Raw genomic sequence first — 14,510 nt, 5'->3', positions numbered from 1 at the left:
GTCATAAACAAATTATTTAACAATATTGATAAATTTCAAAATCACGCTGTTTTAAATGAATATTCAAATTTTAACAAATGTTCTTTGTTTTTGACGAAAAGTATTTCCTAGTATGATCCGAGCAATTATTTCATCAAAATGACGTAATAACTTTCGTCACTTTTTCGAAAAACTGTGTTTCGTCAAAAGTAAAGAAATATTTTGTCATTCCATTTTTTTCAAGAAAAAAAAGTCCTTAAAATGATTAATGTATTAATGTAACTTCTCTAATAATACCTTTAACGTGGGCACCAAACAGTTGGATCAATGTCACCAAATAACACAGGAAAGACAAATAGAACGGAGCGTGATTTAAATCCAGGTTCTTCCTGGAACGCAGACAACTCCTTGACTATCATACAGCCAGTAGGAATTTTTCGTCAATTTTTTTTCGATAGTCTAGTTTTCATCCTACTTTTCTCTAATTAACTTCTAAGCAAAGTAGAAGTCTTTGCTTTAATATGCTGCTTTAATATGCATTGCTAATATACACACTTATATATATTAAATATATAAATATATGAATTCGTCATATATTTGAAAGTTCCCGATTCGTAAAATATCACCGTGATTCCGTGACGAAAGAAACCCTCACATTTTACGAAATATAGCCCAAGGATTGCTGAATCGTCAAAAGTGAGAATTTCATTTCTGAGAAAGTACAGATTAAAAATAAGGTTTATATTTAATTTTATTTTAACTAATTTCTCTTTGAAAAGTCAGTATTTCAAATTCATACTGAAAAATATATCTATAATAATTATAAATTCAGAATTTTTTTAAAACAAAATATTATAAACCTACATTTCTGAACTCGCTTTATTTGTCTGGAAGATCAGATTTCTTTTAAATTTTATTTCACAAATCAGTCTTCTTCACCGATCGATTTGTAAAATGCAATATAAAATAAAAATTTAATATTTTATATTTCATTTGACAAATCTTGGTATCATTGACATTCAACCTACCTCTCAAAAACCTCAAACAAGCTGTGATTTATAGTAGAAGAAAACTTCCTTTTAGATAATATTTTAGCTTGTTATAAATGACTTTTCTAATCATTTTCTAAGGAGACGAGTAAAAATAAATTTTCGTCTTGCCACTGGCATTAATCTTCTTTAAAAAGTTTTCTGCAAAGTTATTCAAGAAAATTTGTTACTCTATGGGAAAATTTTAATTTCACTTACGAAGCTAATTTGTTAAGGTGATAAATGATTTTAATGCCTGAATTCAGTGTTCACCATATTGAGTACATTTTTGCTCTAATCCAAAATATATTTCAGAAATAAGCAATGTTTAAAAATTACTTTTTGTGGCAACATCAAACAGGGTTTGAGTTATTTAACAGAGTGCCAGATTCCTTGAGTAAAATTTCCACCGGAAGGAAAAACAATTTAGTATCTTGCTTTTGAAGGTAGAGACATTTTAAAGTTATGCCTGATTATTTATTGAATAGGGCAACTGAACTTTAAACTCAACTTCTTAAAGATACATTTCTCATTTGTCTACAGGAGAAATTTTTTGCTAACTAAAACTATTTAGAAATATGTACTTTCTGACGTAAAGTAACAAAATGAATTATGTATGCTTTTCTTTGGGACATTTTTGCTTATATATGAACCGGTGAAATTAGAACTATTTATAAACATGCAAAAATGTTTTTTAACGTGTTTCTTTTTATTATAAATTATCTTTGCAGTATTTAGAGTTTGTCCGTAACTTTTCTGCACCCCGTATCGTCCGTAACTACTATTTCACCGCAAAATATCATATAAAGAATTTTACGGCACCATTTATTTAATTAGGGTAATTCAATAATTTTATGATAAATATTACTGTAAAAACTACAGTATATAATATTTTTTGTTCCAAAACATGTTTCGGTAAAAATTATTTTACTGTCAAAAGTACTGCGCGCTGAGTTTCGATACTTTATACCGTAATTTCATCCGGAATTTGGTGCAGGGTTTGTGGTAATTTTATATCATATTCTTTATTTATTTTTTTTATTTTATTTCTAATGAGCTGCGCAATCGGTCTTGCCGATGAGCAGACCTAGTGCGTTCTCCAGAGGTGGTATCTACTCTTTCAGGACCACCACAATGGGTGAGATACCGTTGGTCATGTTAATTTGGACGTCTAGTTTCTGCCACACTAGATGGCAGCACCGAGACTCTATTTGGATGCTAAAGTGCAATAGGAATTTAATTTTGACGGAAATGCCAAGAGCCAATAAGGCACTCCAGGGATCTTTTACATGCCGCATAATCATACGACATGGCCGTTGAGGATTTTCTGCATCCCAAAAATCCGGTGTCTGGGCCTTGGGATCGAACCCGCAGACTTGGGCTCAGAAGGCCGACGACAAACCAACTGCGCCACCTATCCACACTCGTATTCTTTATGAAACATCATATTCTTTATGAAACAATGTTTTTGTTACTGCATTTGATTTTCTTGCGACATTTTTTTTATTGTGCAGCAATTATTTCATATAATTATAAAAATGAATTATTACAATAAAATCGCGGAGTTGAAATAAATTAATATGAAATAAATAAATTTTGTTACACTTCTTTACGACTCCTTCCAAGTTTACATGAAATTAAAGGTAGATCATTTTATAATTTTAAGTTTCAATATGAAATATCTTTATAAGCAATTACTTTATTCATAAAAAGTTTGTTGGAATTAAATCAAATGAACCATTATTTCTTTAAAAAACACATTTCAGAATCTTGGACAAGGCAGCAAAAATATTTATCACAGTATTATTAAATGTCCAGAGCGGAAATATTTATTTAAATTTGCTGATTATTCTTCCATCTGAAATTAAAAAATAAATGAAATAGTTTTGAATTTTAAAGCATACACAATTGTTTTCTTTTTTTAAATTACATATTTTTGAAGAAAAATCCAAATTATGGATAAAATAAACTAAATAGTTTCTAATTACTGTGATTTCGAAAAGGAACAATTATATAATATCCATTATATTTCAAAGTATAATTTTTTAATAACACTAATAATAATAACGCAAATAATACTAAAACAATAGTATTTTTGAAAATACAATGTTCATATTTAATATTAGAGTAAATATTATTATGACAATAAATGTTTTCAATGATAATAAATAATTTTATCATTTTGCTTTTGTCATTTAAAAATAGATGCCTTAAATTGATGTAGAAATTTTGTAATCTTGACCACGCAACTTGTTTTCGGCCAATCTTAAATAAAATATTTAAAAAAAATATTATTAGAAGGTATAAAACAAAAAAAGGAGTTCAATTGTTAACTTAAATTGCACCAGTTAAAAATTCCCAAGCATATTTTTCCGACAACAAAAAAATAAGTTAATGATTTCAAAAACAAGTTAAAAAAATACTTTAATTCTTAGTTGAGGGATTTTCTGTGAAATATCATATTTGCAAAACTAAAGCGATTTGAATCAAAAATTATATGCAAGCCCATTAATTATTTATTTTAATGAATCATTTCTTTATACAAATAGCAAGATTAAAAACTGTTTTGATATTCTTTTCATTTCGGAACTAAGTACAAATAAATATTTATTGAAGCGAAATGGGTTTAAACAAGCTATGCTATCAGAAATTGAAAACATGTTTTTAAAGAAAATTCTCATAAATTTTTGTGATTGTTTGAAATACTAGAGCAAATATGGTGGGTTGAATTTTTATTAGAAAAATTTATTTTGTGCAAAATTTCCTTGAAATTTAAGTCTAAATTTGTTGATTTGTTCTGCTTTCTAGAAAGATCAAAGACATTTTATATTTTTCATCATTTCAGCAGTTAAGTCTAATATGCACTTCTATTGAGAGATATTAGTAATAAATGTTTTTGAAATAAAAATACTATTTTTATCGAAGTTGAAAATACCGTTAATAATACAAAATTATAACAACAATTTGCTAGACAATACAAAGAAATTTTCTTGCAAATAACATGTTTTGAATGTTATTGTGATTATTATTTTGAGGTTATTTTATTTTTGATTTGTTTTGGTTCAAACAATTTAAGGATATGTTTAAAATTTTAACTTTAAATCATGAAGGAGAAAAAAATTTTGCATTATAGAGATAGCATTATAGAAATTATGTATCATGAAAGTCTATTTGATAAATAAATTACTAAGTACTGGATATTTATAATTTTGATTCTTAATAATAAAAGAATAATTTTGTAAAAGTTACCCAATTTCATTTTTTACTAATTATTTAAATTTTTATAAAAATATTCTTATATTTATTTATTTTGCATTAAAATTATGTTCCTTTGTCTCATTCTAACCAACAAGGGAGCCGATAATTTTCTCTGTAATTTAATCCGTAATTTTTTCCAGTGCATGTGAGATTCATCCGCTAGACCTTATTGTATTGAGGAAAACCTAACAAAATTATTTGAAATGCTATTGGACGTGAAATTTTCCTGAAAATTGTATTTTCGATGAGATTGTCGAACATTTGTAGCATCTATTCATCGTCTGTTAGTGTACCTTGGAATAACAATTTCTCGCTCTCAAAGCAAAGTTTGAATGAGAAATTATTCTTCTGAGCGCCATGCTCTGTTTCTGAACTCATTTGATCACGGGATTTCTGCAGTAACTTTTTCTTCTCTTCCCATAAGATTTCTAGAATTTCTTTTATCAATTTTCCCGCTGACTTTTAAGCACTTGTTTTATTCGCCCGAATTTTCCAGTTGGACATCTGACCTTATAAATCACTAACTCTTTATTAGATGCTTTCAATTCTTGGGCAGACATTTTGTCGAAAGTCGTTTGGATTGATCAATATGCATCACGGCTTCTGGAGTTCTTTACTAGCATCAATCCTTCTATCTTCTTCTTGCCCACACTGTTAGAAATATCCCTTTAAAATTAGGGTAAAAAACCGGCAGCAGTCTATTCATCCAATTACTCTTAAAGTTTACAGTAAAAAAAACATTTTTTAACTTTACGGTTTTCAAACATTTACAACTAGTATAGTTTCAAAACTGTTAAGAAATAATAACGGGACATTAGAGCTAGACTTTTTGTAAGGTAATGGGCATTGGAGTTAGGTTGAATTGTGTTTTATTAAGAGAAATTATCTTGATGTCAAGGCGGAAAATCGTTTCGTTGGTAATGAGATTGTCAGATAAGAGCTCTCGCCTTTAATATAAATCCAACTGATATAGGGACTAATTGGATTCATTTGGTGGGCCTAGTTGGTATGATAAAACTCTGGTTTCTTAAACGTATTAGATAAAACCAGTTAATGAGCCGTTTTTCTCACAGTTTACAGTTTGCATACCATCTTATTTGTGGTTATTCTACTGTTTTGTTTAAATAGGATAAAATAACAATTACATTTATTGTTATTTAATCATTTTTTCAAGATTTTTTAACCATGCAGTGTACGTAATTTTAATTCCATTGACTGTGTGCTCTTTTCTTCTGCATATTACGAAGCTTGTTCATCTGACAGTAATATTTTTTATCTAACCAACTGCATCTAGATCAATACTTTTCCAAATGCAATGGTTAGCTTAGCTCGATCAGTCGGAGTTAAAAATTGCTTACATTTTCATTACTCATTGTTTGCAATTTGTCGCTGTCATTTTTGGAATTTCAAAAGATAAAACAGTTTTCATGATTTTTCATAACTAAGTAGACTGCTACCAACTATGCTTTGCTGAGCTTGAGGACGACAAAAGCGGTTGCGGGAAAATAAGAAACAAGGACTGTAAAGTATACGTCATATACACACAATGTAAAGTTGAAAGCTTAGCGCACACGCTGCGTAATGTTAAGAACGTAACGCTCTCACAGCGCTACCAAAGCACATGGAAAATAAATTGATTATACGCAACAGTTATTACATAGTTGATTACCCTATTGCCTAAATTGCGAAAAATGCGTAACCTACCTGAGAGGAAAAAAAAGCTGCTTGCACATCTACAGCAATTTCTTTTTATAACTGAAATAATAAATTAAAAACTGTTTCCAAGCAATATAAGGAATTCAAAACTTGATCTCAAATAAACAACGTTTGTGTGAATACAGATGTTTCTGCCATGAATTTGGCAGTACGTTAAATTTATCATTCGAAGCAGAACTGTGTGGAATAAGTCCCTCGGATAATTAATATTGTCTGATTAATAAATATTGTCTGAGTGAAGTAAACATTTTTGTTATTTTTTTATAATATATTAGCTTTGAGACTTATAATTTCTCAATTCAAAAAAGAAAACTCCTAATTATCAAGAAATAAAATAGAAAAATATAGAAAAATTGATCTCGGTCCCATATTTGAAAGGTGAAAGAACTTAAGATACAAAATATCGTGATAGTAAAATGTGATCTTACAAAATATCGTGGACTAGAATCTACGTCAATAAATTAACAATGAACAGATTCTCAAATAAGAAAATATTGATTTTAAAACACCTTTTGATCGTATGGTTTCTTACAATCAAAATTTCGTTCCTGTACTAGATATCTGAAATCATTTTTTTATAGTTAAAGTTCTAACTGTTGTTTATTTTAAATGGATAGTTTATTGATCAATGTAATTATTACATTGTATGGGACGCATTTTGTACATGAAGTTATTTCAAAGCAACTGCAGGTATAAATTTTCTTCATAATAATCTTTAAGCTTGTCAGACCCTTCTGGGTTCTGCTCCTTTCATACATTCTTACTTTTGGTGACTGTTTTACATTTTTTTCAGTTTCAAAAGATCTAACTCGGCATAATCATCTAGTACTCGTATGTCGGAGCAACGCTATTGTTTATTTTTCCTATTGTTTTTAGCTAAAAACAATTCTTTGGCATTTACTATTCTTCTAAATTTTACCAGGTATATAAGTCTTTGAATCTTTATGAATTTAGCCGCGTAGGAATAAAATATTTCAAAGCATTTTCATTTAGAATATTTCAAAGCGTTTTGAAGTCAGAAATTTCAAGGAATAACTTTTTCATTTAAAACACTTAATATCGAAGTGTTCGATACTTATAATGGTAAAGATTGTATAGGCGGTTTTTGTAAAATAAGTCATGCTACTGCTGCCTGGCATACTGGCTGATTCGCGGTAAATTCCGAATTCACGCTGGTTGATCCGCCCCAAATATTTCTAATAAAATATACTACGTATGATCTAACTTATTAAGTAGTTCGGTCTTGAGCTCTGCGTAGGCTTATGGAAAGAGTTGATGTTGAGAACCATTAATGTGTTATATAAAATCAAACAATATGAGCAATTGACATTTTCATATATCCATATTGTATATTGATATTCCAAATTGTAATTAAGATTCAGACTGCAGCAATGATACTTATTCATAAGAGTCATCTACATATTTCCTATTCATCTATTTTATTTTGTCTGAGAGTAAATTTCTAAAATGTTAATAAAGAAACCCTTCTTTCATGACCAATGCTGCTTACAAATTCGCCTTTTCTCAAGTAGCTTTAAAGCACAACTGAAACATATTATTTTTTGTCCAAAACAATTGAAGAAATTCAATAAAATAATACACATTTAAGCTCTTACGTGTAATAACAGATATTCAGCTCGTAAATATGAATCCTGTGTAATCGAATGAATTTGAATCTATTTGAAACAAAGGACAGGACATTTTTAATTAATTTTGTTTCAAAATTTAAACGCTTACAATTGAAATCAAACATTAAAATGCTTAACTGTAAATATTTCTCGATTTTTCAACTCCAAACACGTAGTCTTGTTTGAGCTCAATAGAGTCTTGATTATGCAAAGCCTAGTCATACGACACGTCTGTTATCCGATGCCTCTCGAAACGCGATGTAAATGTGCCAACACATTTTAATTCATAAGGACACAATAGTACATGTGTAACCTTGAAACTGTCATTTTGTAAATGTCAAAATTTGCCTTTTTTAAAATGTCAGTAAAACGTAAATTGAAAATATACAAAAATTATACAGTTTGTTATAATTGAAAAATAATATACCAGTCTTATGTTTTTTTGTAAACTTTATTTCACCCATAGACACTATTTAATTTGCGAAATTTTAATCTGACAATTTCTATTTTACATTATACACCTGATCCTGAGGTTGATGGCTTATTGGAAATATACTGCAGTAGTTTTTACAAACTGCAAAAAAATTAACATTTGTTTTTCGATGTAAAATATTATTCTGTTTTCCAATCATATAATAAAAGAAATCACCATTATAAAATTATGTTAAACTCTGAACTACTAAAACACGAAAAAAGCACTGCTCAAATTTATAAATTTAGATTTGAAATATTAAAATACGTTTATTGTTGAAAGCATTTGATATGCACAAAGAACTTCTGAGCTGAAATGACATTCAATTTCATCTCCATAAACGTGTGAAACTGAATAGAAAATATACAATACGCTCAATTGTGAATAATAGACACGATTCCAGAGAGCAGTATTCAATAAGCATATTCGATTCTATTTGATAGAATTGGAACGCCATATGTGTCATTGACAGAAAAATAATCCAGAACATTCTTTTGTTATGAAACGACGATCAGTTTGAGTTTAGGCCAAACATTAAGAAGCTAACTCATTTTTTTTTTTGAAGAAATCTTTAAAGTTTCTTATAGTTTCATATTTTATAACGGTATCTGTAAGTTCCATATTTATAAAAACTAAAAGTAAAGCATGCTGTGTTCCTCATAATATTCAACAAAACTTAACAGAATTTCGGTATTTTTTTGTTATTTCATATTGGATTTCAGTTATTCGTTGAATGCTCTGTTGTCATATGAAATTACTCATGTGATATTTTTAGAACTATTGTGAGTTCAAATAGTCATTTATGATAGTTAAGTTTTTTAAATTTTTAGTAAGATGATATTTGAAGGTTCGATAGTCATATCAAATAATGCATTTCAGTGAAAATAACATGATATTTTCATATCTATTGTTGTTTAAAATAGTTATTTACCAAAGTTAGGTTTATATATATCTTCTAATTTTAGTAACTTTCTCTCTCTCTCCGTATATATATATATATATATATATATATATATATATATATATATATATATATATATATATATATATATATATATATATATATATATATATATATATATATATATATATATATATATATATATATATATATATATATATATATATATATATAACAGAACTTTGCAACTTTGCACCAAATGTCAATATGAAGAAAAGCAAAGTTTTTGGAGTTTTCTTTGACTTCTTTCTCTTTTTTTAAAGATTAAAAATTTACCTAAGCGCTGCCTTGCTTGGACTCATTAAATATACAAAAATTCGAGAATTATTCACAGTTTTTATATCCCTCTAAATTCTAGCTAGATCGTTTCAACCAGATAGTAAATACCGCCTAAAATGATGCTCTGCTTCCAATTTAAAAGTCAAACTGTGGTTGTTTTTCTTTTTCTTTAAACAATATAAATATCCATTAAACGCAATTACTATGAAAGTTTATAATATTGATAATAAGATTAATCTACGCAAATTTCTGAGGAAAATCTAAACATCTACTTTCGAATGCATCATATATGCAATATACTTTAAATACTATTAACCATTTTCCATTATATCAAACGAAGATTTTATTTTATTGAGCAATAGAAAAGAATAAAGTCCAAGAAACAAATTTTAAATCTTTTCTTGAAAGTAATTACTAGTGAAACAGTTATAAACAAACTATTTTTGTCTTAAGATAAACGATTGGGATGGACAAAATTTTATTTTTTAAAAAAAAGCAATTAAAATTGCAATTTTTACTTTGGTAAGCCGAGGCAAAAAATTACAAATCCACAGCAACCTTAAAAAATGTATAAAGTGTTCATTTTTCAAAATAAAGACAAATTTGTGTTTAAAACCTATAAATCTTTCATGCTTTGCTTTAAGCTCTACAAGAAGTGGCAATGCATAATTCTATTTTTTCTAGATCAGTAGTATAGTTATTTGTTTCGAATTAAAATCGTTAAAAAAAATCTAAAATAAGCAATGAAATAGAGCTAAATATATTGCTGAAGTATTTTTTTTAAGGAAAATCTTCTAAGCATTCTTATTTAAAGCATGATAAGAATAATTAATTTACACTTAAGCCTTAGTTTTCAGTAAAAAACTTATCTTCCTATATACAAAAACTACATACAAAGCTTCAAGGAATTCTACGATAAGTTATTTTTGTAACGTGCGTAAGCATCAAGACATTTTCCCAAAAGCAAAACTCTTTAGAAAATGATTTTGAAATCATGAAATTTCCACATACTAGAACCTATCATTTTATATGAATAAAATAATTGAAAATCCTAAATCTATTTTTGTAGAGTATACCTGTATATTCAAAGATTTATTAATTTTATTGTTCATATTATTTTTCTCATGGAGCTTTTATTCTATTCATAGTGTTGTTTTGAATTTACGTTGTAAGAAATTTTGGATCAAATTTCGGTACTAGTACTCATAAGGTGCCAGTACTTATAACAGTAAAAATATTTTTGATATGAAATTTTAAGAAACAAAAAAATCTGATGCATCGTAATTTACTGTAAAATCTCCGAATCACTGTAAATAAATAAATATTACTGTAAAAATTACAGTATAAAAGTTTATCGTAAAATTGGACTTTATGATAAATTGAATTTCAATCAGAGGGCCAATAAGTTTTACTGGAATTTGTTCCGGAATTTTTTACAGTATACGAAAATCTCGGTTTTCTCTCAGTCCGACACCTTAGCTAGAATATTTTGTAGCAAATAATTTTAACAGTAGTTTTGCAAAGTCCCGTATCTCACTAGCATCTATATTAGATATTGTAGAATGAAAAAATAATTATTAACATATGAGCTACTTTTGATCTAGTAAACATATTTGCCAATACTGAAGAACAATCCTCTTGATTTTAGAGGCAGAATATGATTTATACTCTGATGATTATTAAAATTTAAACTGTGAAATCGAAAAAGAAATAATATTTGATCTAGAAAAAATATCTTCTTTGCGACAGATTCGGAATTCTGAACTTATTTAACGTAATTGCTGTGGTAAATTGCTTAGCGTAGTTGCTGTAAGAAACAGCCTCAATTTTTTTTTTTGTCGTATGCCTGTTTAGGCAGTGGGGGTGTGATTGTTTCTGTTTTTCAGTGGCGCCATCTATGGACAGGAATTCGACTTCTGCCACGCCATTCACAAAGCCACAACCCGTTTATAGGGTGGATCGCATTCACCCACAAAAAAGAAAGGACGTAGAGCACACAGAGAGAGAAAGAAACATCCATGCCTTGTCCAGGATTCGAACCCAGGACCTTTCTGATGCGAGGTTAGTTCCCTGCCCCCTACACAGACCAGTCGGCTTACAGCATCACTACTTTTGTAAAAAGAATGATCCCGATTGAGATTGGGTATAAGTTAAACATGAAAATAGAGGAACATTTTTTTATAGTTGATGTACTCATGGTGGCTTATCAAATGATAAGAACCAATGACAATCGAATTGAATCAAGGAAAGAAAAAAATTCCTACTGTAGCATAATTGCTTATTATTATTCTCTTTTCATTCAGAATGTTAGGCATATGAATATTTTTAGAAAAATTGCGAAGCTTTCTTACGTTTAAATTGGCATTTTTAATATTATTATTTAAAAGGAAAAAAAATTCTTATTAAACTGCAACTAATGTTTTTTTTTTAGCTTATTGATTTATACCATTTTGAGTAGCATAAAAACTTTTTACTTTTTCTTTTGTTCCTTCTAAAACTATAAACATGATTAATTAATAAGCATTATGTAAAATTCGGTTAAGCAAAAATACACTTTGAAGAAACAAAAGTAAAACGAACAAGTGTCAGCTTTTGTGACAACAGAATAAAAACTTTTTCAAGAACATTAATAAAGTTTGGCAAAAAGAAATAATTGATATATAAGCACTGCTCAAAAAAAATTTTTTTATCATATCCTTTCTTCATTTTAATAGTAAAAAAACTACAAACAAAAGTTTTATACATTAACGACACATACCACTTGATTAATGAACCAAGTTATAGCTCAATTATGAAAAAAATGATAGGAAAAAATGACAAAGAAGCGTTGAAATGAACATTTAGTATGATAAAAAAGCGGAAAATTAAAATAATGGTAAGTTTTCTAAAGAAAGCGGATTGATGAAAAAAAAAAGCTTCAATTACCCTAAAAGGATGAAAAAAGGTTCCTAATTTTGTAGGATGGAGATTTCTATTTAATTATTGAATGTCTCTAATTTTCATTGTTAATTAATAAGAAACTGTTTTCTGAATTAATGTAGAAGAGTTTCGAATTATTTTTTTGTTTTAATCAAAATCATCTGTTTAAGAAATATATTTTAGCATAATAATTTTGTTTACATTTTTGTTCTGGTATGAAACGAAAAATTAATTATCTAATAACTAACGTGCACGAATTTATTTAAAATAATTAAAATCCAAATTGCAATTGCAATTTTTAATAAACCCTAATTTTCAATTATATTCGAAACACATCCTTGAAACTGTAATTATATACTGCTTAGTTAATGTTCAATAGGAAATCGTTCTCTAAATAACCCTGAAATAATTTCAGATCTTCTTTCTGCTTCTATCAAAGCAATATGCATCCCGCAGTGGACTGATCATTAAGACACGGTTCCCAGCAGATCACCGAAGTCAAGCATCACTAGCTGCGGTCAGTGTGTGGGTGGGTGACCACTTGGATCAGTCTGCGTAGGGACCGAGGGTGTGCGGTATTGGTTCTCGTTAAACTATCGTAAAGTGCTCGACTTCGCGTGCAGGTCGTCGGGCTACCGAAGCGGGGGTGCCATTCCCTCCGCAGCGGATCAAAATTGTGATGGCATGTCTTCGGATCATCCTCAGGGATGTTTCCCAGACCGTCGCCAATAGCCCATTGTGCAGCTCTAGTGCGACGTAAATGAACTACAACTACAACAACCTAGACAGTGGGAACTTCTAAAATGAGATGTAGGATACTGTGGTCCAGAGGTGCAGAATTTGTTATTTAAAACTAATGGGAAACTTATGTACTCCCTTAGTGTTGGTCCCCATTTCAGACTTCAGAGCCGATTCTGGTGCCAATAGTCAAATAAGGTTAGGCAATATGCATAAGGCAATATGCATAAAATGCACTAGGCAATATGCACTAGGCAATATGCATAAAAAAGATATATTTCGTTTGACATTTTGGTCTGCTGTTAACTCAAATCTAACTATTATTAACGGAAGTAAATTAGTTTAAATAGATTTTATAAGCAAAATGGGAAAAACTCTGAATTGTCCGTGAAACCATATTATTCAATTAACAAAAACAATTAATGAAAATGTAAATTTCAACCATTCATGAAACTATAATTTCCAATTGTTCCAGATTTTATAAACTTTTTCACCTGATGCTCATTCTGTTTTCACAAAGTAGTCGTTAATTAATTTTTTAGAGTAGATATCGTTTATTTATTTTAGCTTTTCTATTACTTTTCTTTGTTTGCAGATTGATACATTACAAGTGTAATGCTAGAGGAAGTAATTTAAATTAGTTCAAAAATTATATTTCAATTACTTTGATTTGTGGAAAAAATTAATTTTAACAAAATATTTTGCTTACTATTTTGGTTTGATATAAACTAAAAGAAAATTAATTATAACAAAAGTATAAGAGTTTAAATAAATTTTACCGTCTAAACTGGATACGCGTGAATTGTTATGTTTCTCAAAGTTATTTCACCCCTAAAGAAAGCTTAAAATGACAAATGTCATTCATGTCAATGCATGCAGTTAATAACAGAATATAGATTTTGAATTGTAAAGAGATTTTTCATATTTCTTACTTAAGAAAACTGTGATGCTTGGCAGACTTTAGTTTTAATTTACGAAAAAGGTACTATGCTTCAACGTAAGAAATTCCGGATCAAATTACGCTACGAAGTACCGGCACTTTGGAGGGAGTATCCGTAAATTCCATTTTTACTGTAAAATATTATATTACGCTATAATTTTAATGACATGATTTGAATGTTATTAAAGACATTATAAGCATGGAATTTAAATTAAATCTATGCTATTTAATTAGAGTGACTCAGTGATTTTATGGTTTTTATTACTCACCTTTTTTGCATCATGGCGTGTGGATTTTACATTAAAAAATACCGGCATTCAGAGTGTCGGTACTTTTTGCTGTAGTTTAGTCCCTAATTATTTATATTATAAATCAGGGGTTTCCACCTTACATGAGGCTTGGGGCCACAATTAAAAACTCCAGCCAAATGGCGGGTCGCAACATTATCGGAATTCATATAGGACACATTTATGTTATGAGGAATATTAAATATTACTGTGGGATTTTCATCAAGTTGTACAAAACAAAAGTATTGAATTACAAATTAAAATAAAAAGTAGATTTTTAAATATATTTAATTGCATAGTAAACA

General features: G+C 28.7%; 1 protein-coding gene across 1 annotated transcript in view; it reads right to left on the bottom strand.

The window, feature by feature from the left end:
* The window catches only part of LOC107450041 (neurotrimin), a 311,817-nt gene that overhangs the window by 86,210 nt on the left and 211,097 nt on the right, over positions 1–14,510 (bottom strand). The gene's annotated exons all lie outside the window — the stretch shown is intronic.

The sequence above is a fragment of the Parasteatoda tepidariorum genome, chromosome 8 (assembly GCF_982258835.1).
Source record: "Parasteatoda tepidariorum strain Cologne lab strain chromosome 8, Ptep-v5.0, whole genome shotgun sequence".
In the NCBI taxonomy this organism is placed as follows: domain Eukaryota; kingdom Metazoa; phylum Arthropoda; class Arachnida; order Araneae; family Theridiidae; genus Parasteatoda; species Parasteatoda tepidariorum.
The sequence above is the reverse complement of the archived record's forward strand: the minus strand, read 5'-3'. Positions and strand labels throughout refer to the sequence as shown.